At 47.3% G+C, this 24,888-nt stretch overlaps 1 long non-coding RNA gene across 2 annotated transcripts; it reads left to right on the top strand.

Annotated features, from left to right (window-relative positions):
- The first annotated feature begins 142 nt into the window (after window positions 1-142).
- Window positions 143-10,686, top strand: LOC135297114 (uncharacterized). 2 transcript variants are annotated; one of them, XR_010359179.1, is made up of 5 exons: window positions 143-282; window positions 1,025-1,113; window positions 3,953-4,106; window positions 10,180-10,292; window positions 10,390-10,686. It is a non-coding gene; the product is annotated as an uncharacterized LOC135297114 (long non-coding RNA). The 2 variants fall into 2 exon arrangements; XR_010359180.1 differs by lacking the exon at window positions 1,025-1,113 and having other exon boundaries at window positions 151-282.
- The last annotated feature ends 14,202 nt before the right edge of the window (window positions 10,687-24,888 follow it).

Genomic DNA, 24,888 nt, shown 5'->3' with positions numbered 1-24,888 from the left:
GCCGCCGCCGCTCCGCCGAAGTTGAGCGGAGCCGCCCGCGCCCCGCCCGCCGCCGTTCCCATGGCGACCACGGGAAGCCCGCTCGGCCCGGGGCCGTGAGCCCCGCCCGGCACCGGCACCGGCACCGGCACCGGCACGGCGTCAGACCCCGCCGGGACTCTCTGCTCCAGACGGAATTCGCACCCACAAATAACGGCGCGGAAACTGGATCTGTCCGTTCATTTCTCGCCGAGTCCTTTGGGAACGGAACAGAGCAGTCTTCAGGCACAGAAGCCACAAGGGGTGCGCTGGGTTTGGAGGGATGAAGAAGGATGAGCACGGGAATTGGGAGGGCATGGAGCAGAAGAAGAGGAGGAATGAAGGAGTGTAGGGGGATGCCCCCAGTGAGAGAGGGATAAACTAGCCTTTGTCCCCCAAAAAAGGAAGGAGGCCCAGAAGTTTCTCCCAACGATCAGGTGAAAAGACACCTTATAGGACCCCAGAGACTTCACTAAAACCTTGGGGTCACCTAATTGGATGAGAGCCAAAAGATCCCGCCTGGGCCATAAGGTAGAAAAGGAAAGGACAAAAGAACCACGAGGCTTTTGTGAAGGTGTTTTACCAGGAGCAGACCTCTGTACCTGGATCGGATTTTCTGTTTATTGCTTTTCCTTTTATTAAACCTTTTTGTTTCCAACACTGCAGCAGAAGCCATCCTGCTCATTATTTGCCTCCAAAGGTAATAGCTAGGCTATCCTTGGTGTATTAAGTTCCCTTTTAAAGGCTCATAAAACCCTGGCCCGACAAAACAGAACTTAATAGAGGAAGGTTTTTACAGATAGGATGTTGAAAGGCTGGCCCAGAGAGGAGGTGGATGTCCCATCCCTGGAAACGTTCAAGGGCAGGTTGGACAGTGCTCTGAGCAGCCTGACCTACCTGAAGATGTCCCTGCTCATTGCAGGGGGCTGAACTAGATGGTCCCAGTCACACACAGCCACAGTGTCCTCTGTGAGCCCACAGTTCCTCACCCAGCCTCTTTCCACAGTGCAGAAATGTGCAAAACATTGGCTAAACCTCCACCAAATTCCAGAAGAGCCAGGCTGTGTCAGAGGGTTGCAGAGCTACAGCCTTTGGGTAAGGACAGCACAGGGACAGGTGACACCACTCTACGACACCTGAGCATGTGTGTGAAGTCAATCATGCCCCCACTGAAAAGCTTTCATAAATGATGGCCCAAGTTCCTGTATTTATGCAGCACTCACACAGGCAGAGGACAGAGGTGTTTCAGACCATGTATGTGTGTGCAGGGCACATACAAACCAAAACAGCCCAGCTAAAAATATTACAGATTACAGGATGCCCAGTGCAGGCTAAATTAAAATGTAAGAGGGTGGGGGGGTTAAGGTTTAGTTTATTATTAGATCAAAACCCACAACTGGACTAACAAAGAGATTAGAGGCATTTTTCTTTGCTAATTATCTGTAGAGGATTACTTGTCTGTCCTGAGCTCCAGTGCCAGCCCAGTTTGTAGAGGTTCATAGCATTCTGGGTATGCTCTGCCCTAAATGGGATTGTTGAGTTTAAGTAAAACGTCATTTTACGCTAATAAAGACCATAATGTTTTCATACATTAAAACCTGTTTCAAAAGTCATCAACTCTGACTAATGCAGAATAAAACCCCCTTGAAAATGCAGCTTTCAGGTGTATTTTCCATGTTATATTTTCAATGCAGTGAATTCCTGGAAGTTCTTGTCATGAATCAGAGACACTTATGACTGGGGAATATCTCTGGGAACATTTCCTTGCAAATATGTAAGCCTCACAACTGAAAAAGCATTCATCCCTCCCATACCTTATTTAGCAGTTGAAACCAAGGATTCTTTTACTGTTGTACTGACAGGACTTACCGGATCAGTCAGCACTCAGATCATCAGTTGCTTGGTAGCAACGCTCTGGTAACATAGATGGAGGGAAGATTTATTCAGTGGTACATTTCCCAGGATACTCCATGACAGTCAGGTTTCAGCATACTGCAATTTGTAGTGCATTTCAACAGTGTGTAGTGTAGTGCACTCGGGCCTGCTCTTTCTCACCATTTGTCGGATGCTGCCCTGACTCACCTGAGCACACTGCTAACACCGCAGGTCTTGCCTGCAGAGCCTTCATATTTTGGTGTCAAAGTCATGGACCTCTGACAATGGCACTGAGGATGGACTTTTCCAACCAGTAACAATCATATTGCTGCTCTCTTCTGCATGGGTCCAACCACAAGCAAATAATCTCATTCAATCACTGACAAAAAGCAAATTTAATAAGGTAGGATTGTATTTGGCCTGCTGGCTTCTGTCTGAGTTGCTGAAGCATATTAGTTAATATAATGGGGCTCACAGAGGGAGCCCTGCTTTTTCACAGACTTACAATCTTGCTTAGGAAAGTGCCACTTTCAGAGTAATCAGAGTAACATACCTTGTTTGGGGTTTTGTTTGGTTGGTTGGTGTTTTTTTAGAGCCTGTTTTCCCTCAGCAAAACAGTTTTTCATTTACTGGAAAGATCTTCATGCTATTTACTTCAAATCCAGTTAGCCCACCCACACAGAAGTGTACCATGAGCAAAACAAGAGAAAGTTCATTCAGTCTCCAGCAGCAGTCCCCAGGCATTGCGAGGCTGAGGCCCATTTAAGAATAACTGGTAATGTTGCCATGTCTTTTCCAGCACATATTTCTTTCTCTCCCCTCTCCCCGTCCCCTTCCTCCCCCCACATGTTATGGCTGGGTTGCTGGGTTGTTGTCTGTGCCCAAAAGGGCTGAAAGGCTTGGGTTTGGTATCTCTGCTGCTGGAGGTGTGCTGAAACAATCAGCTCAGCAAGGAGTGTCCTGGGTCAGTAAAGGACACATGCCCAGATATGATGTTCCAGAGCACAGCTGGATGATGGGCATGGCATACAGGTCTTTCTCAGGAAAAGTCAGAACTATTCAGAGCAGGCTGTACTTTGTCCAGGACTCTGGGATAAACTTACCACAGAATTATTGCAGGGAGAGCTGTGACTGAAGCGAACAGTCTTTCTGCTGTCACCTTCTACAAGCTCCTGAGTGACAGGCCCCTTGCTGTATTAAGTAGGCTCTGATGCTGGTTTTGGTTTTTTTGTTTTTTTTTTTTTTTGCTCTCCTTCCCTTTTTTAGGAGAAGATGATAGCTATGGTTTATTAAAACCTAGAATCCTGAAGCCATAGAAAAGAGAATCACATGGTGTTACAATGCCAGGACTGGGAAAAGACTGCTTAAAATTAGCATTAACTAGAGCAAAGGAAGAAATGTAAGGACAGAAAATCAGGCATAAGCAGTGACTTCAGAGAGAAGATTTTTATAATTGCCAAATATTTCTTGTGGATGAGCCCCTGGGGTAAACATTTCAAAGGACTCTAGGAAAGCAATAGAAAATGTTTGCATCCCTGTAGGAAGATGAAATGAGTTGCCTATGAGGAGCACTATACCTCTAACCTCAGTGGCACTAGGAAATAAAAACCTACAAATGTTTCTTCTCTGCTGCTTGCACTGCCCACTCAGTGCAGTCAGCTTTCACTGCTGATTCCTTCTGACAGCCTGCAGGGTCTGCCCTGCTCCTTGTGTGAGCAGCCCTCACCCCACGCAGTGAGTGTGGTTAGCTGGCACCTCCAAACCAGTTACACACTCACGGAGACTGCCCAGAGCACAACACCCAAACACCCTTCCTGCCATGGCATGTCCCCTTCTCTCTGTGCACAGTGAGCACTGGAGCAGATGTAGAACCCCTGAGAGTTTTAAATCCATGCAGAACCAGAAAACCTAAGCTGCAGTTTTTAAACTGCTGCTGCTTCTTTCTTGCCTTTCTGTTCACCACTCAAGAGTCATTTAATAGTAGTGTAGTGGTCTGTTTAATTGCTGATTATCTTAACCAAGCAACTTAACTGAGTAAATGCAAATTCTGTTCTTTTAGCTCTGAGTGAAAATGATGAAGTGTCATGAAATACTCAGCCAAAAAACAGATGTAGTAAGGCAAGCTGAGCAGCAAAAAATACAACACAGATGGTCACGATAAATTAATTGAAGACACAAGGGGGAGAGATGCAAAAAAAAATGCCATGGAGCCTGTAAGTAGACAGATGTCAAAAATATCTGTGATTATGCACTTAATTGCACTCTCTGTGATTGCTTATTCCTGATGTACTCTTTTAAGAAACAATAATCTCCAAAGGGCATTGCCAAGGTTCTTGGCTTTTAAAATGACCACATCTCAAATGCTGACACAGTGCGTGATGCCACCTTTGCAGAGGTAATAATTTTTTAAACACTAATTTTCATTATGTGATGAAAATGTCTCTGGTACTAGACATGTAACTACTTTCACAACATATTTGAATGGGTTTTGTCTCTGTCTTACCAAAATATGTGTTCTTTTATCTTACACTGATGCAAATCCAGCCGACAGCAATTGACAGATTTTCATTAGACTCAAGAAGCTTCAAATTATTTGTCCTCTTTCATTCAAAAGTGAATTTTTCACTGTTCAAAATTCAGTACAACAGGAGTTTTTGCCATTAAATTCAACAGGACCAAGACTTTGTCCATGCTCTGTTTGAGTTTGTTCCAGAGTCTACTGAAATCAATGCAGGGGGAGGAGGGATTTAAGCTGATTTGGAAAGGAATTTTTAAAAGGGAGGGAGTGTAATGATAATGCCATCATTTCTCTGAATATAGATATGGAGGGAATCTAATTAATTGCTCCATTTAGTATGTAAACTCATCATATCACTGAAACTTCATGGGATGTGTTGTGCAAGAAACACAACTTTTACACATACATCCCCTTCAGAAGAGAGCGGTAGGAAGAAAAAATGACAAGTAAGTAACTGCTTTGGGGATTTGAAAGTGAAGGACAAAACAGTAGTAAGATTCTCTGGAGGCAAGAACTGGAAACTCAACGAGCCCCAGTGGGATCACGCTGTTTGTGTAGAGGCTCCCAGAGAAAGCCAACTCCTCCCACTCTGAGAGCTCTGGAGTGTGCTGAGCTCCTCCTTGGGTCTAACAGATGCTTCTTTTAAACTCTTAGGAAAAGATGCAGGGTACAAAATCTCCCTGTCGTTGCATCCTGACACCTTAAAGCCCGCATTCCACAGTTAGGGGAAGTAGGATCAGCCCTTCCTTGTTGCCAACAACTGCTTAAGAATGAAAGTTTCTGCAGTGGTGGTGTTTCAGAGAGGGGCACCCTGTGGGCATTTGAATTAAGCCCATATTTTCTGAGATATCATTTATATCCATGGACTCTTTCCAGGGTCACCCACACAGCACATGGGAAGCACTTGCATCTAAGTAAGGTTCAACCCAGCATTTGGGGTGTTCCTTGCACTGCTCCACTGAGCTGCTGGGCACTCCAACACCGGCCAAAAGCCTCAAATACCTCTTGGCACAGCTGGGAGCAAAAGCTGACATACTGCAACCCTCCCACTGGCTTGGCCCTGGAGAGGATTTTCCCTTTGGTGAGGCTGTTTCCCACTTTCCATCTACTTTCACCTCTTGAGCCTACACAGAGGGATCTGCTGCTGCAGAACTGCAAGAGACTCTGGCCTAGATGATCTGGGAAAGCAGAGGGCAGGCACAAGGATTTACCCTTCCCTGCATGCAGTGTTTTGGTCAGGCTGAGTGAGTGTGCTGCCCCTGCTCCCTCCTGACTTGATCTCTAAAGCCTGGAGATCCTGAGTGTTGCAGGGACAAGGGGACACTTGAGTCACTCCTTGTGAGTCCCTAAGAAGCCATTAAAAAAGCATCAAAAGGGGACAGTGGTGAAAGCCCAGCATTTGTTTTTCCAGATTTTACCAAACTTGTTCTCTTCAAAAAGTGAATTCTTACGGTAAATCTTAAATGTCTTGAACATAATTCCTTCAGTTAAACGCCCATTTCCCAAAAGATATGTAGCATTACCCACGCACAGACACATATTTCTTTCAGTGTGGGAGGTCAACACTAGAAACTCTAATCCCAAAAATGCTGAGCCTTATTCTAACTCTAGAGCCTGTAATTTTTATCTATTTACTTAAATGATTTATATTTAATTTAAATCCAACCAAATGACTGCCCTTTCCTGAAGACAGGCCCCAGGCCACAGCACTCATTCATTCCCTAGCATTACACCAGCACTATCAGCAACTGAGGGCAGGGGAGCTTGGCTGGGAAAGGTATTAAATGCAGTGATTTAGCAAGAGCACGGTCAGTCTCTTAAGCAGAAGGTGATCTACAGAAGCAGATGCATCTAGTAGATTGTATTCACAACATATAGAGAGTCTGTTCAACCAGTCCCGAGGCTCTATGCCCACCAGTGAGCTGTAGAACCCCGCTGAAGCACGGTGCTGCTCACCACTGGAAGGTAAAATTCCATCCGTGTGGCATGAGGCAGCAGATGCAGGAGACCATGCAGAGGCTGTTCTCTGCATCAAGAGAGCTATCGAGACGTATCTGAAATAAGTCAGGCTCAGCCTAGATGAGATGCTCTGATACGATGCTTATCTGACACCCCACCCTTCTGTATGAGAGGAATTGTTTTGGGCCTTCCAGTGGAATGTTCCACAACTCAAAATACTAATTACTTCACAGGCTAGTGCTCATTTTCCTATCATTGCAGCTGTCTGTGTTCTGTTGTGATTCTAAATGGTTAAGCAAGCTGTATACTGGGAGGCATAATCTGCTGTAATACGCTGTGGTCTGATGCATGCACCTAGATTGGAGTGTTACTTAAGCTTTAATCCCCAAGAAATCAGTGATTACCCACAGGAGACAAATGGAGGGCTGTTTATAGTATAGTTGCTAGACAACAGTGCACCATTGAAAGTATATTTGTCCAAAGATTAACTGCATCTCAGAGGCTGACAACTTTTCCAACCACCTGTTTCTGGAAAGTGAAGTTTAAAACATCTAGATTTTCAAAAGAAAGGAGAGCAACCTGATAATGGCTTGGCATTTTCAGGGACACAGGGAAATGATGAGTGCAGTGCACAAGGCAGAGGAAGGGGCTTCCAAGGCTTGGTCTGTTGGGAAGTGAAGGAGCAGCATGATGAATACTCTGAACAGGTCCTGGCCACCCCTCTGCACACACAAGGTGTGCATTTCCCCAGCTTTTATACAGCAGTGCTAGGCAGCTGCTTTAAAGCCTTTCATTCCCTGCCTCCCTCAGAGAGTAAAACCAAAAATAGTAAAGAAACAGAAAGTGTACCATTAAATCCATCTGTTTTTATCCCCTTTCCTCTCCTGAGTGTTACAGCAACTACCTTTGTTCCTCTGGAAAAGGGGGATATGTGATATGTAAATGGAGCAGAGCCGGGCTGCACTTACCAAGATCTATTTGGCTATGCTCAAATGCAAACTGCATGGATAATGTCCAATTTAAATGGTGTTTCCCTACTTACTGCAGTGCTATCCCACTTAGTTTTGCCTCTTCCAATAGTTTTGCCTCTTCTTATAGTTTGTTGGGTGTTTTTTTGTTTTGTTTTGTTGGTTTTTTTTGTTTGGTTTGGTTTGTGGTTTTTTTGGGTTTGGTTTTTTTTGCTGTCTCTTTGACCACAATGTTTTTATCTTCTTCCCAATACAGCAAATGAAGCAAGGAAGGACTATGTGGACAGGGGAGGGGGTCCTTTGTGTGGAAGAAGCAGGGGGACAAGAAATCCAACAGATACTCAGAAAAGCAAGATTCTCCTGACCTGTCATTTCAAACACTGTTTTCATTTTTTACGAATCAACTGTCTGGATTATTTAGACTTTGTAATATATGGCCTCTACTTTACTTAACAACTTTTTGAATTAATCTGGGGTTTTTTTTTGCAGAGAGGGATCTGTTCAAAATATACATGAATTCTTAAAAATCTAACCCTCTTAAATTTTTTCCTCAAAGCAGCAGTGTGAGCAGTGCCACTGCATCAGTGCTCCCCCTCCTCAGCTCGGATCATTGGCTGGCCCAACACGGGGAAAGGACTTTGCTGGAGAAGCTGCCAGGCAGATGTGGCTGATGCTGCAGGGCCTGGGAGGTCACCCCGGCCACCATCAGGGTTGGGTCAGCATGAAGCACAGCAGGAAGCCTTTCCTGGCAGTTCTCTATCTAATCTACTCCTAAACACACAGTGGCAGGGATCCTGCGGCCCCTCCTTTTTTACCAGCTACAAGTTTCATGATAATATTTTTTTTCCCATCTAACATAAGTTCTCCTTCACACAGATTAACCTGATTTGCCCTCACCTTGTACCAAGTAGATGGGGAGAACAACTGCCACAGTAGAATACCTGTGACTTGTATTTATCCCATGGCCTGCTGTGACCCCTTGTTCTTATTTTGCAGTACTTGTGCCACTTGTGTAGTTGTACATTTCTAAATATATAATTTCACCTTCATCATCACTGAATTTCATTCTGGGCCATTTTCCCTATTAGTCCAAATCACCTTTAACTCCGGCCCTCACTCCAGGTGAGTCCTTCAGTCCTCTCAGACGAGGAGGTCATAGCAAAATTATATAAATGCATTCTCCAGTTAGCACCACTGGACATAACAGTAAAAATATCCAGTAGAGACAGGCTCACAGCACATCCCTGTGAGACCTTATTTGAAATTACCTCTTGCTGAGATAAAGAAACCAGAGAGAGCTCAGAGAGTGGTTTTTCAACAAACATTTCTTTGTTATGGTGCTTCATCTACACCACAGGGTCCCTAGTGCATCATTAACTTCTAAATTGTTGCACAGAAGTCTGTGCAGCTGAGAGCAGGATCTGGCCTGCACATTAGTAAGATTTGCTGTTCTGGTCTGTTTCAAAGCCATCAAGATGAGGACTCTCTATTCTTAGCTTGAGTAGTGGCATTAATGCACAGCACTGCAAGAAAAGCAGAGAAATATGTTCCCCTAAGTGCTACCTTTTTTGGGGACAAAGGCAGTCAGGGCCAAGCATAGCTCCCAGAACGCCCATTTTAGACATATATACACAGAGCCTCCAAAGTACTTGACACACATCCTCCCAGGATGAAGATTGAACTTGTTTGCAAATTCAGGAAGATTTGAACCTAGGTTATGTGCATGAATTTAAAGGGACAAAAAAGAAATTATATGGACTTCATTACAGATGCCCTCCCAGTAGATGCGCCAGGAAAATTGGATCCATTGTATCAGAGCATTTTGTTTCTCTTCTATGAACAGTATACCAACATGAAAATTCAGAATGTATAGGCTCAGTTTTCTCAGGAATTTTGCTCCTTTTTCCCCTTACCTAGCAGAAAACCCCAGAATATGATGGATTTTGGTACCTTATGCCCCGTGTGGAAAACACCAATTTAATAAAGGGGAATATTTGTCCAAATAAAGGAACTGAAGCTGCTGGAAAATTGAGGACTGGGTGATCAGGCAGCTCTGTGAACAAGAGCAGAAGCAGTGTAGAGAGAAAATGTAGAAGCAAGAAGTTATTTTCTTATGCAAAAGCTGTCCACCCCCTTATATCAAGAAACGACAAGCCATTCCCTCATGGAAGTGAGAAAAAAAATACTGAACATCTCTGTTCAACATTGCATTTGATTAATTCTCCGTAAAAAGGCAGTCCCTGTCCCATCACACTCACTTGGTGTCTCCATGGACTTAGAGAGGAAAAAGACTTGAAGTGCATCGAGTGAATACTGTTGGTGCTCCAGCCTCTGAGAGGATCGCTTTCTTCACCCCCCACTGCCAGCCCTTTTAGTTTTAGTTTGGAGAGAAAAACCACACATGGAGATGAGCAGGTGACTGAGCCACATTCCAGGGATGGAGCTCAGTCCATCAGCGGGAATGGAGCTCCTTTGTGGCAGTGGGCACAGATTCTGTCATGGCTCTGCCTGTTTGGAGGTGGATGCTGCAGCTCTGCTTACCAAGGGCTGACAGCCTGCAAGTGGTGCTGGTGCTAAAACACACCAGTTACATTCTCAGCCCATGTCTGGAAATGAACAAGGAAAGGAACAGGTTAAAAATGGAAGTCTCTTTTCTTTCCTGAGCACTGCTATTGGTGTGAAATGGTCTCTGCTCTAAGCTTGCCTGCAGGGAGGAAGAGTCTGTCATTTGAGAGCACCTACTGCAAGGATATTCTTATTCTGCTCTGAGACTGCTTTTTCCCAATTATCCCAAATAACATATTCCATAAGATTCAATGCTGTCTTATTTGTTTCGTGCAGTCAAGCCTCAATTGCCAGCAGAAGGCAAAACAGAAACCTGATGGACAAGGCTAATCTCCTGAAGAGGGAAGGCCGCAGGCACTGCCCTCTCTGAGGACCCATTTTAGCAGCAGGTAGCAGAACCAGACAGATTCCCCTGGAAAAATTACTGACAAAAAGTCAAATGCAAAACAAATAACCTGTTCCACTTTCATCTGCTTATTGCTACAGCAAAATCACTTGTCAGCAAGGGGGACATGAACATCCAGTGCGTTGTCATGGCCTGGCAGCTTGTACCATCTTCATTTTGCAAGGACAGTCCTGCACAGATTCCTGCAGGCAGTGACCAGCTTTCTCTGACAGTCTGAGTGCTTCTGACAGGGAAGGGCTCCCACAGCCCTAATTCTGGTGGGAAATGTAACTTCTGGAGTGAGGTACTAGCAGAAGAGAACCTATGACACTCAAAGCAAAGAGTCTGATTGCCATCTTATCTTTCCCTCCAGCCTCTGGATGTCTCTGGTTCCTCCTCAAAGCCCAGCCCCACACCCTCATATGAAATGTGGTGTAGAGAGACTCTGGGACCAGACCCTGGAGCCCACCACGAGTGTGGGTCCTGCACAGCTGGGAAGCTGCTTCATTTCACAGAGGGCTGCACTGCCCTGTGCAGAAGGAGCAGGTGGAGAAAAAGTCCTCTTCACACCTTGTTGCTGGTCTGCTGACTGTGGAGGAGCAGACAGGCTAAAGCAATCAGTGCAGCAGCAGTTAGTGCTCTGCTGAGAAAGAGAGCACGTGTGTGTGTGCAGGGTGGACTGAGTCCTACCCTGGAAGGCCAAACAGCAGACCTGGAGATCTAATGGTTCAGATATCTCCCTTTTACTGAAGTACTTTTTTGGAGGCTGCAGATGAGTAACCATTGCCCTGAAGGACGAGATACTCAGTGTAAGGTGTGCTGACCCCACTCTGCCCACACCAGCTTGGAACCTCACCCATGCATCCATCAGAACAGAACCTGGCTTGGGATACCTTTGCCCTCTCTTTACTCTCCTTTCAGCCCTGCCCTCAGCAAATCATCTGTGCCTGCCACGCACTCAAACTTTAGACTGGAGAAGAATCAGAAAGTCGTATTTTAACCCAGCGCAGCCACAGGGAGTGGAGGTCTCTTTTCTGCTGCAAATATTTATCTAGCACATTACTGATGCTTTGGGACATAATGATAGAAGATTAGAATGATTATGATCTCTGCAAAAAGTGGCTTGTCATGATTCGTGAAACGCAGCTCAGCCAGAATGAACCTGGTCCTGGAGCAGCAGCTGAAATGCAAGGAAGCCTAAGGGAAGAAACATTAATGTGTTTTCAGTGATAGGGCTACAAGAGGATTAGTTCTGTGATGTCTGAGTCCAGCGTTCCAGAAACTGAACTGGCTTCTGCAGAATAATTCATTATCTCTACTGAAAAGCTTTTCTGAGGATTTGAAAAGGGACACAGAGAGGGGCCAAAAAATCACACTGGCTCCAGGGGCCCAATCTTTGGCATTGAACTGCTATTGTATGCTAGAAAAGAAGGCTGGAAGGTGGACATAGACACCCATGGGCACTATGACACTATAAAAAGTAGCAGGGCCAGCTCAGAAATGACTGAGGCAATAGTACAAGGGGAAGAAGAAAGAAAGATTTAGTTGCAGTAAATGTTCACTGCGCTTACACAACAGATTTTTTTTTCCTCCCTCCATACCACACTGGTGCTTGACAAAGACAGATAAATGCAGTTTTGAGTTATGATACCATCTGTAACGAAATCATCACACCATCAAGGAATGCTGTTTTCAGCAGAAACCCATTGGTCAACTCTCACATGGATTTCAGAATCCTGATTCAGATGGCTTTGTGACAGGATTTACCTGCACATTTATTCTTTAAGGTATTTCATAGCTATTAGAGCTATTATTCAGCTCACTGGGTGGTTAATTTATTCTTTATGGAAGCTGTAAGTGTCCCGAGAAATGGCCTTCTTTCCAGTGACCGAACAGGTAGCATACGGAGAGCTCCTCGCCTGCCATCTGCTCCAGCCTGGTGGGAGGGACCAGCTGCGGAGGCAGCAATCATTCCCTTTCCTCTGACACTTAGTCCTTGAGGTCTGTGCTGATTGCTCACAACAACCCAGTGAGTCTTCCTTGTGATGTGCACAGCTATCCAGTAAGAAGTGGATTAGGACCATCTGTCCCGTTAAGGGCGCAGATTCCTCAGCGGTGATCACGCAGGTAGCGCCTCTGAGGTTAGCACAGCCCTAACCATTCCTGGCAGCCAAGGACCCTGCCACTTCTCCCAGCCTGCACTTACCACAGGCAGTGCTACAGGGTTCTGCTTGCCTCAGGGCTCTGGCACCCTTTCCACGGCCAAATGTGTCGTGACTGCTGGGGAAACGTTTTGGCAGAGGTCAACCAGCGCGCAGCAAGTGGCGTGTGCTGTGAGGGATGCCAGCCTGCACACAGCTGGTGCCCAGCATGTTGCTCACCTCGTGCCTGACACATTCCAAGTCCTGGAATCTGTAATGAGTGATTCTTCTCTACCAGGGTGAACACATGTGTGTGCACTCCTAGCATGTTTGGGGATGATTTAGTGATGGACGTGTCCAGGGAAGGCGGAAGATGCACAAATATTCACCACACAACACTTTTGGAAGCTGATTACATACACTGAGCTGTCCTCTCAGGATTTGGGCTGAAGAATAAGACCTCATGTCACTGGTTAAACTGTGTTTCAGGTACGACAGCAGTCAATTCCTGTGCTGCAGGAACTGATTGACAGCAAGGCACAGAAAAGGGATTAGTCCTTCAGGTCAGCAAAAGAAGACAGAAATTGAAATTACAAAGATAGAGTGCAGTCTCAGAGCTGCAGATTGCACTGCATGGCTGTGGAGCACCTTGCTTTAGAGGTGATGGAAAGAGCAGGAAATCGAGATCTCCCGCGGATCTCTATTACCAGCTCTCATTCCACTTGCCCTGCCACACACAAGCCTGTAGACCCACACCTGGGTTTTTAAACACATACTTAGCAGGCAGCTTGAAGAGGACAAAATGTAAGAGTCACAGAAGTCTGTTCTTAATAACTGCAATGAGAAAATTTAAAAAGAGGAACCTACTGACTCTGAAGCAAAAGGTGCTCAACTTATTATAAGATGATCCAATTTCTTTTAAGTTGAAAATACTGGTGCTCCTGTAGTTTTACCAGCAGGTTTCAGATTAGGCATCTGCTCAGGCATTGCCTCAAGTGGATGTGGGGGTCACTTCAGAAAAATGATTGTGGAAAATCTAGCCCTCCTTCCATTCTGCATGCTGGCTGCAAGGAAACCACTGATGCCATTCATCAAGAGCATGACCAGCCAGAGCCTTTTGAGGCACTGGTAATGTTGTATTCACTAAATAAACAACCTGTAATTCTCACTAGAGCCCCACGCTAAGCACATGGGCAGATGTGGAGGTGCAAACAGCAGAATGGGGATGAGTCACTGCTCACCCCAAAAGCTTGTGATAGGCAAGTCCCAGGCACAACAGCTCTGAGCACAGATGAGTTGCAGTGGTGGAAAAGGCATGTTTCATTTCATTCATTCATTCATTCATTCATTCATTCATTCATTCATTCCTAAACACCACTGCTTTTGCTTCCTAAGATCCTAGCAGAAGTTTTAAGGCTCTCTGAGAAAGTTAAAAACTCTCTTTCCAGGGAGGGGTGTTATTTTCAAAAACCATGGCTTTCAACTGCAGTCACTACAGCCTCTGAAAGGAAAACAGGCTATCAAAGCAGAGAAGAGTCAAGTTCCTTGCACTCCAAGGGGGTTTGGAACTGATCTCTGAAGGTAGAGGTGAACTGCCAGGAGCCCTGAGATTTCTTCCTGCGCAGCCACCCAGGCAGGGCCCAGGGGTGAGCAAACTTTCCTGATGCAGCTCGGGTCAGAGGTGACAACAACCAAACCAGTAGCACATGCCCTCCACGTTTTTTAACATGATTGACAGTTTCTTCTGAAAAAAAAAAGGCCCACCATATATTACAGGTCAAAAGTGAGCCCCTGTGTAGAGCTGGAGAAGGATTTGGCCCTGACCAGCACTCATTGTCAACAGCACCAAAGCACACAACAGCTTTTAAAGGAACAGCAATAGACTGAATAGCCAGAAGCAAGGCAGTTTTACTGCAAGGTCAAGTGCCCCCTGTACCATGGAAGGCTTTTAGTGATTTGAAAATTATTACTGCTCAATCTGAGTGTGGCATTTTTAAGGACCAAGATGTCCCTTTTTCTCATAGCCTGCTTCCCTCACTGGTAACAGCCCTGCTTCACAGTTACCTTTGAGCCTGTAACTAGCTATTTAACTGCTAGAAACAATTCAGATTTCATCACCAGGCCCCACCTGTGCCTAAACATGTCCATACCAGGTTATATTGTCATGTCCTCCAGCACTGCTCTGGCAGGTGCTGGTGTGATGTGGTGGCAAACACTGATCAGCTTTGCCTTAGGTCTGTCCTTAGGAATGGTCACTGCTGTTAGTACTGGATTATGCCTGCTCCAACCAGGCATGGACATTTGCATACGAGGCCTTCATGGAGGCTGCACCATGGCTTAAACTGACTTCAGCTGGCACAAGTTTCTTGGCACTAATGATGTGATATAGACATTTCAACCTGTGGAGGAAAAGCAAGGCCAAGCTTTGTTACCAACTTTAGGTGAAATCCTAAAATTAGCATTACACAGAGTGACTGAAAAATCAGAGTGACAGCTTGTGGATTGAAGGCATAAAATTGAAAGCCTAAGAGTTTCTACAGGGCAAAGTGCTTCAGGAGGCTTTGGGAATGGCTGCGTGCCAGCTGATACACATACAGGGTCTTCCGGCTAAAACTAGAAACAAATTCACCTCTAGACTCTCCTCAGGCTCAGGCTTCTAAAAAATTCTCTGTTTGATCCCAACAGCTCAAATATAAAACTTAGAAGTCCTCAGGACTGAAGGAGCAGAATCTCAGAGGCAGTTTTAGCCAGCTTTCCTGGCCAATTGCTCAAAGACACTCCCTGTTCAAACAGATGGGAGTAGAGCAGGTCTCTTCATGATCCAGCAGAGAAAAATTTTTCTCCAGCACAAAAATAGCCCAAACAAACCTGAATGTGTATTACAACCTAAATAGCACTGCCTCCCATCTGTTAGGTAAGGCATAATCAAAACCTACGATGTCCTGCAAAAACTGACAAGGACTCTTTGCCTGAGACAGAAATGCCAGTATTGTGTTTCTGGAGGGACCCTCACTGGCATGGAAGGGGTGGTCCTGTGTTAGATCTGACTTGCACCTCTTGCAGAGTAAGCTGGCTCCTTACAGCACATGCTGAGAACACTGGCCCCTGTCTCTCTCATTCTGGCCCTCTCATGCACGTGCCTGGGCTCTTGCCAGAGCTGCTCTTTGTGCCATTTGAGCCAAACCCAATGCTGAATTCCAGCACCACAGGAGATTGCTTTCGGTCACATCTGTCCTTCTCCCTGGCTCACTCCTGAAGCTCACAGCAGGTTCCCAGTGGCCTTACAAAGCTCCCAGCAAAACCTACCTGGCAGCTCCCTGTTTCCCAGCACCAGCAGAAAACGGGCAGCCCCACAGCCATCTCAGTGCACAATGCTGGGGGCTGTGCTGGGCAGGCAGCCAGCCCTGCCAATCCATGCCAGGGCCATGGAGTGACCATGAGCATCCCTGGCACAGCCAGGAGGGGCTGGACGTGTGCCCATGTGGCACAGTGTGGGCATGCAGGCAGGAGAGCGTGGCTGTGCTCCTGACAGGATTTGCTACAAGAGGGAATTTTCAGGGAGGATTAGCAAATTTGCCCCTGAGTAAGTGGTGAGCAGGACAGCAGAGTGTGCTTGAAGGAGATGAGCACTGGACCAGTTTGGGGTTGAGCACTGCTGCTGCTGCTGCAGCTCCAGGCATTTGCAGCAAGGTATTTTAATGGAAACTAAAAGCTTTGCAGAAGGACAGCTTGAATCACAAGTGAGCGACAGAAAATTGACAGGCTAATTCTATGTTTCATTTTTAGCAGCATTATTCTGAAGTGTAGGATGGTGGTTAACTGATTTAACCAAGTTCTTACTTCACATAAGAGAGGCAGAACAAAGAAAACTACTTTTTTTTTTTCTTTTTGCAATTTTTCATTATAATCAACCAGCAACATGCATATCTTTAGCTGGACTTCCATCTATAAACTGTTAATTGCTAATGAATGTGATTATAATAATCGTTTTGCTTCAAAACTATACATAGAGCAGTAACTGTGCACTTAGGTTTGTGTAGTAACAAATAATTTCACTTTTACATTCCATATGATTTCTGTCACCCTCAGACTGGCCAAACACACTGGAGTGCAGTCCTTGGAGATGCCCAAAATTGTACCAAAAGACAAGCCAAGGAGAGAGCAGCTCTCCCCAGCCAGACAGCCTCAAGGACAGTGCCCAGGGGTGGATTCCCAAATCAGGCAGGCTGCCCTAGGGAGGGGGTGCAGGCTGTGTCCATCAGCCAGGAGAAGTGCAAGGAGGGGGGTCCTCCCCAGAATCCAAGCCCATCTTCTCCACAGAGGGTGGCTGAGCTACTTCATCTTAGTCTCAGCGGGTTCCAGTTCAGGGACAGAGGTGTGCTTCCAGCTTCTTTGGAATCATGCCCAGAAGGATCAGGTGCCCGCATCAGTTCCCAGTGGTACATGAACTTGTGATTAGATGCACAAACAAAACTGCTGATAAGAGTGTGCCTACATTAGGCTGAGGTGTAGGCTTAGGTTAATACCCAGCTTTGTGCAGTGGGTATCACAGGGTGATTTACACTGGGAACAGGAATCTTCCAGGTTAGCTGGTGATCCTTTGTACTTAACCCAAATTATATCAAAGATGTAGTGTTTAGCAGACACCGGCAGGATGAAAATTCCCTCTTTCCTCCCCAGCTGCCTCTCGGCAGGGATAAGGTGGGGGTGGGTGCAGAAGACAAGCCTCCACAGCCCTTTCAGCCGCTCCTTTGCTGGGAAAGCCCGAGAGCTCACGTGGTTCTAGGGTGTTCCTCTCCCATTATTGCTTCCTTTGATCCCATTAGGGTCTCTGTGCAGAAATGCACGCACTCGTGGCACATCTTCGCTGCTGTCATTTCTCTTTGCAGGGCTCGCGGCTTGGCTCCCGCTGTGCTCCTGCTTTGGCAGAAGGGACCAGCATGTCACATCACCTCATGCTCCACGCCGACCCCAGCTGCGTGTCCAGCAGCTCTCCGACTCGCAGCTGCCACTGGGGCCTTTCCACGCCCGCAGCCGGCACACACTAAGCGCTCACGGCTGCCAGATTCCTGCCACGGGGTCTCAGATCAGCAGGAGAACAGACCGTGATGCCCTGAGCCCTGCTGGAAGCTGTCTCCCTGCCTTCCCTCAGCCACCTGAGATATGGTGATGGCTTTCCTAATAATATTTCAGAGTTCTGTTAATCAATAATGTTTATGGGGTTCACCAGTTCCACTTTGTTTTCCTCTCCTCCAAAGGTTTGATCTCCCTCCTTATAAACAACGTAGTTTTTAGGATGTTGTTCGACAACACTTACTCTTTCACAGCAGCAAAATCCTTATTAGTGAGCCTATGAGCAATGATTATCATCCTGACTACCAAAGGGCTTTGTGTTTGCACTTCTTTTCTCGCTGATCACCCAGTCCTGTGTGCTAATCCAAACAAGACCTTTAGCAGCAACATGAGCAAACCAGTGTTGTGTAGGCTAAGCTGGGCAGGAACATCATCTGCTTGATTACATGAGGTGGGAAGGGTTAGACTCTGACCCGAGCTATGATGGGTATAAGCTGTCTACACTCTAAATTCCCTCAGAGCTCCTGAGTATCCAGAGTGTGACTCACATCTCCAGAGGTAAGTTTTATGGTACAGTCAGGAGACAGGGTAACATGTGCCCTGGCCAGCCCTCTCTAGCTGCTGTCCTCCCTTTATCTTCTTGTCTGATTGGTCTGAGATACATGCTCAGTGGCAAACACTCTTTTGTGCACCATTTCTGCCCCAAAAGAGCACTACTACTACTCCTATGCCACTGGAGCACAAGCAGTAATAGCACTCAGGAGGGGGAGAAGAAACCACCAGGGTGTCTCTACTTCCTGAACAACCTCCAAGAAGTTCCCTCCCTCTTTTCCTGAGTTTTGCCTTCAAAGTTTTCCCTCAAGTCTGCAGAGCAGCTCCTCCTCATGCTGTGAGGTCCATACATCCTCCTCATGCTGTAGCCCTCAGCTACTGTGGTGCCTCAGTAGCTCTGGGGTTTGGTCCAGTCTCACAAGGCAAAACTGACACAGAAATCCACACAGACAAAGAAAAAAAGTGATCTTACAACAGTGGCTGATGTTTGTAAGTTGTTTTTTTTCAATAAGCTGAGCCTGCATTTGATCACCAGAAGCGGGTCATTTTGGGTAAAGGGCACTGACAGGGAACAGGCTTTTATTGAGCTCCCTGATGGCAACAGACCAAAACCCCTCTCCCACTGCTGCTTTGCCTCGAAGGGTGTGGTGAACAGGAAACAAGCCCAGCCCTCCTCGATCCTCTATCTCCAGCAATCTGGCCCGCCAGCCTCCTGCAGCAATGCTCTCCATAGCCCACCGTGCAGAGTGTGCCCTCATTGCCCTGGGCCTGCTTAACCCGGCTCTACCTCCATTTGCGCTAGCAGCATTACATAAATTACTTTCTCACTAATGATGCCTCTCTTAAGTAAGCAAACGGATGACATCAGCCAGCAGCGACATACCAGCTGCTCAGGGAGGGAGGGAAGGGCTGAGCCGTGTCTGCGTGGGTGTGCGGGTGTGCGCACACAGACCGCTTGAGCCATGGCTGCGTGGCAGAGCCCACTCCTCCCAGGAATGGAGACAGCATCAACAATACCTCAGGCCTGGAAGGCACCTCAGGAGATCTCAGCCCACCCTTCTGCTCACATAAGGGTCAACAATGAGGCCGGACCAGGTTGCTCCATGCTTTATTCATCTGAGTCTTGAAAATTTCTGAGAATGCAGCAAATAGCTTCTCTGGGCAACCTGCTCCACGGTTCAACTGTCCTGACAGGGAAACATTGCTCTCTTGTATCCAGTCTGACTTCTTTTTACAACTTAAAGCCACTTGGCCAATTGTAAAGGTGATTTTAAATGCCCCTATACACAAAAATATCATGCAGATGCATTCAAATCAATCCACATCTCTGCCCACATCTTTGTTCCTAGCAGCCCAAGTCTTCTCCAGACTTTAATAAACTTGTTATACAATATTTGTTGTACACAGCATCATTTAATTTGTCCGTGGGAGTGCACAATTGGTTCACCTCCTAAACACCTCAAGCAAGCAGGACTATAGGCACTAAGGCAGCTAAAATGACTGCATAGTTTATGTTTTGTCCAGATGCTGCATTATTCCTTCATACGACGGAAACCTACTGTTCACTAATTTCTCACAGCCTCCCTCCAGGCACGAGGAACCCTGCCAGGTGCTCATCTCCAGAAAGTGTCTTCCTGCCCAGCTCAGCCTTCTCCATGAAATCAGGTGGTCCCATGCTTGGGGCAGCCCTTCTCCAGCCCAAGTGGGCTGGTGATGAAGACCACACAAAGTCTCCTTCCTGTGTGCTGGGGTTCTGGCACTGGCCTCAGGCTGTGCTTTGGGAGGAAGACCTTCAACCCTCAAAAACCATTGTCACTCCACAGTACTCTACCCAGCACCACCTAATTTTGCTCCACCCAAAAGAGTGGTCAGTAGGATCTGGTGTGAGTTGCTGCAATGGTCAAGAAAGGAAGTCACATCTACCTGCCACATTCAGAGGCCATCTAGCAAACTGACAGCTGGTGAAGAGGAGGGAGTGAAGAGAGGCACTGGAAAGCACCAAAAGAAGTGGTGCTTGTTAGTACCCACCTTTGGGAAGGGAACTTTGCTTGAGATGGTTTGTGGCATAGTGCACAACCAGGACAGTGCTAGCTTACACATCTGGGCCCAGAAGTCTCTAAAACTCAATCAGACTAGAACGATCCTAACAACTCTCGGCTCCCATCATTATGCACAGACCAGATCTGCGTTAGACACGTGGTGAAATCAAATATTTCCACCTGCACTGAGACAGTTATTTCCAACACCAAAATCGAGAAATGTATCAAAATTCACTAACTCCCTATCCTTGCACTTAAAATGTGCTTCCAAAATTGCCAGCTTTAACATAAAATCAAGTTCAGGATATTTTAATTTTTCTTATTATTTTGAGCCTCTTGGGTGTGCTCCAATTCTGTTGTGAGGCTTCTTTCTAGGAAGATGAGTGCCAGAATTTATTTTTTTTAATCTAAAAGCAAGACTGTCATAGAATTCTCTAATTTTGTGAAGGCACCCAGGGAGAACAAAAAAACTATGAGACCTTGCACAGAAGCAATGAAAGCAGACTGTACCACTGCAGCTCATTCCACTCACACTGAGACACCTGTATCTGGGGGAAGAACCCTGTAAACTGAAGAATACCCCTAAAAGGCAAAAAACCAGTGAAGAGTGTAGGAAGCTTAAGGAAGGCAAAAGGTTGGCTCCTCACGTGTTTTGCTCCCTGGCCTGCCTGAGGGACTCTTGTTGGCCACACCACCACCCAACACAAACACCAGTAGCAGGTTGAGTGCCCACCACCACCAGCCCCTCTGGGTGTTAATGCTCACAAAGTGCTTTAAGCACATGCCAGAACAATTGTGCACAGACATACAAACAGCACAGGGGTGCTGGAGATTAAGTATGCCTAGGGAATAAGGGGCTTTTCCTTCCAAAACTACCCTGAGTTGTCTCAGAGGGCAGGTGCCTGCAGAGACACTGTTGTTTGGTATATAACCTGCTGCATAAAATTCTTGCCTGTCATCTCATATTAGATCTGGTAATTTGTTCAAACTGGAGGAGAAAATGGATTTCTGTAGTAAATTTCAGGCATCATAAAGAAACATACAAAATTTTAGGTTCTTTAATTATCAAAGCAAATTTGAAGCCAGAGGAAGCAGAGAAAGCTATTAAAATCTGCTCAAAAGGATAATTAAGTTAAGATTGCTTGAAAATGTAACATGGTTAAATGCTGCCCTTTGTGCATTGTGAAAGCAAGGTTAGTGGCTCAGATATGTCTGTTTGTTAGGAAGAAAGACTCATCTGCAGCAACCCTCCTCTACAGGCTTCTGGCAAGAAGGAGAAATTGGCTCTCTTCGGTGAGCGGGGTTAATACCACACTCACAGAGATTGCTGGGGGATTGAGAGACCTCCCTTCTCCCAATGGCTAGATTCCTGAACAGAGCTCACCAAATCTACAGCCTGCAGAACACTTCTTCCAAATAAAATGGAGGGGAAAGTGTGCTCAGCCTGGAGGTTGCAGAAATCAGCCTCTCCCTACCCAAAGGAGAGGATCCAGTATATGCAAAAAGTAGCATTAAGTGCCCTGGAGAGCTTCCTAGCAGTGCAGAAGTCCCATCTGTAACCAGAAAGTTGTGATGTCCGGCGTCAATAATCACCAGCAAGCAACCCGAGGAACGCCAGATGTGTCTTGCCCAGGAGCAGAGTGAGGCCTGAGCTTTCCAGCGCCTCCCGCTCTGGAAAGGTGCAGCGGGCTGCCGAGGCGGCAGCGGATGGACGGCAGCCAGCTGGGAGCCGCTCCAAAGCCGGCGCCCAGACAGAGGTGAAAATCAATAACGCTGCTAATAAATCAAAGCGCAAGCACTGGCACACAGCCCGGTTTTGCCCCGGCCTCGGGTTAGTCACTTCTGGCTGCTCTCTCCTGGGGCTGGGCCTCGCTGGCTCCTGCTGCCAGAGCAGGGGCTGCTCCCGGCTCCGGCAGGGCTCAGCCCTCCGGGCCGCCCTTCCCGGAGCTCTCTCGGATCACCCGCGGTATTCGCGGGGGTGCTGGGCGGGGGAGGGAAGGGGGTGAGGCGGCTCGCCCCGGCCGGGAAGGCTCCGGCGGCTCCCGGGGCTCCAGCCCGCAGCCCGGCCGCAGCCCCGCGCTGCGCGGCCGCCGGGCCGGCAGTGACACCGCGCGGCGGGACCCGGCACCGGCCCCGGCACCGGCCCCGGCACGGCGGGGGCAGCGTCTGCTCCGGGAGGGGGCCGTGGTCTCGGTTTTTGGCACAGGGCTCTGCGTGCCGCCATCCTCCACTGGGGGATGAGCTTTCTCCTCTCTCTCCTTCTGGATATACACACACACGCACATACATATATAAATGTATATATATAGCTGCAGCCCACCTCCCTCCTCCTCGACTCAAAGCCTACAACGCTGTCGTGTCTTGCCTCCACGCCCCGCATGCCCGTTCCCACTGGCAGAGGTGTCCGCAAACCCTGCCGGCTCCGCGACGCCCTCCAGGAAGCAGCAGCCTTATCTGTAATCAAACTCACCCCGCTTTTTCCCAACCTTAGTCCCTTACACCATCCCCATTTGGCTCGCCCTCCCGGGATGTTTTAAATGAGATTCTGATTTCTTCAGGCCAGGGATGATCATGTCTGGTAGAACCCTTCCAGCGCGGGGGTGCAGGCAGCATGGGACCTCCAGGCATAATTACAGTCCCGATAATAAGTACCGGGCACGTTGTTTGTCTCCCCACTCAGGCTGCTACGCTGTGCTGTAATCCAACTTGCTGATTGTTTTTCAAAGGCAGGTGTGTACTTTGGGCCTGATGCAAGGCTGTCCTACATTCTGCTCTGGGTCACGTCGGGATCTTTGGATTCGATACTGAAGGGCTGTGGTAATCCTCCAGGCTCCTGTGCTGCAGGGCTCTGGCTCCCTGCCTTCCCTGAAGGACCTGAGACCCTTGCACTTAGCACAGCGTGTGGGCACGATGCTCAGCCAGGGGACACACCTGCTTGTTTGTCTGCTGTGAAGGAGAGTTGAGCTGATGCTGTCCTCGCATTCCACTTTGTGAACCACAGCATTCCCTGAAGGCTGCCAGCCCCACGATGCCCAGCAGAACAGACTGCTGGGTACATTTCTCCCATTAATAAGCATGTGGTAAGTGCTGGTGCCGGACAACGCTGTGCTGCCAGCACCACAGACTCCCATGAGGAGCCATGGCAGGACAAGAAGACTCCTTGCTGCCCCTTGGATTAGCATATGTCAAGTCAAGCTGGTCGCTCCAGCTGTGCAGATCAGTACAGCAGAGACATCAGCACATTCTGAGATGCCAATTTGCAGCTGCGGCTCCCTGTGTGGCCAGCCTGTCCCGTGGGAGCCACACACCAAGACTGCCAATGTCTCTGAGGAGCACACCGGTGCTTGCAGATGCTGCTGGCACATGATGCTGCTGTGGAGCTGTACCACAGACACAAACTTCTGCAGAGATCATGTCCCTGGTTTTCTCCAAAGTGACCTGGTTAAAGGGCAAGTCTTTGGCTTTGGAAAGACAACCAGAATTGTCACTGCCCGATCTGTGATGTGGCAGATGAATTGGGGAAAGCTTGGGAATGCACTGAGACCCTGGAGAACAGTCTTCCTTCCAGATGCTGCTGTGCTGAGGCTGACAGGGCTGTGTATCTCTGTGTCCAAGACCCCTTGGCATGTGTTGCCCAGGACCCATGGGCATGTGTTACCCCAGCCCTGGAGGTGACTCATCCCCAGAATGAAAACTCGGGAACATGTCTCTTCTTTCTGCTCACCCTGCCCCCTGAATGTTAGCAATTTATTCAGTGTCTTCAGGGACCTCAGATATTCATTTTCAAGCCCCCTCAAAACACGGCTTGGAAAAATGGAAAACACATCCACACCTGGCACCAGGCAGATGCCCATCTGGATCTGGAAAATGCTACAGAAGAGTCTGTTCTCTGAATATCACAGAGATCAGAGAGAACTGGGCCTCTCATCTGCTGAGCAAACAGTTGCATAAATGAAACTGCCTCAGGCTCACTGGAGTAAACTCACACACCCACTGTGTCCTGGAGTTCAAGTGTTTTATAGAAGAAAAGCATGGAAATATCACTGTCTGCTAAGGACAGTTCACTGCTCCTCCTTTTTCAGCTCTCCTCTGGCAGGTTGTCATCACACCTTGCCTGTCACATCGCTCTCCTCTGCCCTGCACTCTGGGCAGGTTTCCAGGCTCCAGCTGGGGAATACCGACTTGATTAGATTTGATTCACAAAGGCATTTCACAACATTTGTTCACCTAAACAAAATAAAAGTCTTAGATCTAAGGATATTAATTAAGAGCAGGATAGATCCTTTTGAAGCAAACTACTGGTAACTCACCAAATTTTAAATACTACACTTTCCTGCCAAAATCCCCTGCTGAGGGAAAGTTCACTTAAGTTCAGCTGCTCAACTCATGACTTCCTGAAATAGGAGGTGACATGTTTCTGACTTTTGGGTCCCTTAAAGACTCCTGTTCCAATTTTGTCAATTAACCACTCATCTGATATGCAGGAGGTTTTAGCCATTTTTTCGGACCTCAGACAAAGAGGATGCCAAAGATGAGGAGGATGTTGTGTCTCTTACTCCTTCCCCTCTGATTCTTCTTGCTTGGACTCCTAATTGATGTGTCCAACATGCACACTAGAAATGAGAACAAAAAGCCATTGCACCTGCAGCAATGTCCACTTCCCAATAATTTCTGCTCAGGCTGACTTGGGAAGGAAGAATCCCTGGCCCAGTTCTATGCTGTGGTGTCCATTATACTCAAAATTCACTTTTTCTCCCCTAGCTGATTACTCAGTAGATACATATAGATGGGGATG

Source organism: Passer domesticus, chromosome 3 (genome assembly GCF_036417665.1).
Source record: "Passer domesticus isolate bPasDom1 chromosome 3, bPasDom1.hap1, whole genome shotgun sequence".
NCBI lineage: Eukaryota > Metazoa > Chordata > Aves > Passeriformes > Passeridae > Passer > Passer domesticus.
This window is presented reverse-complemented; position numbering and strand designations above follow the sequence as displayed.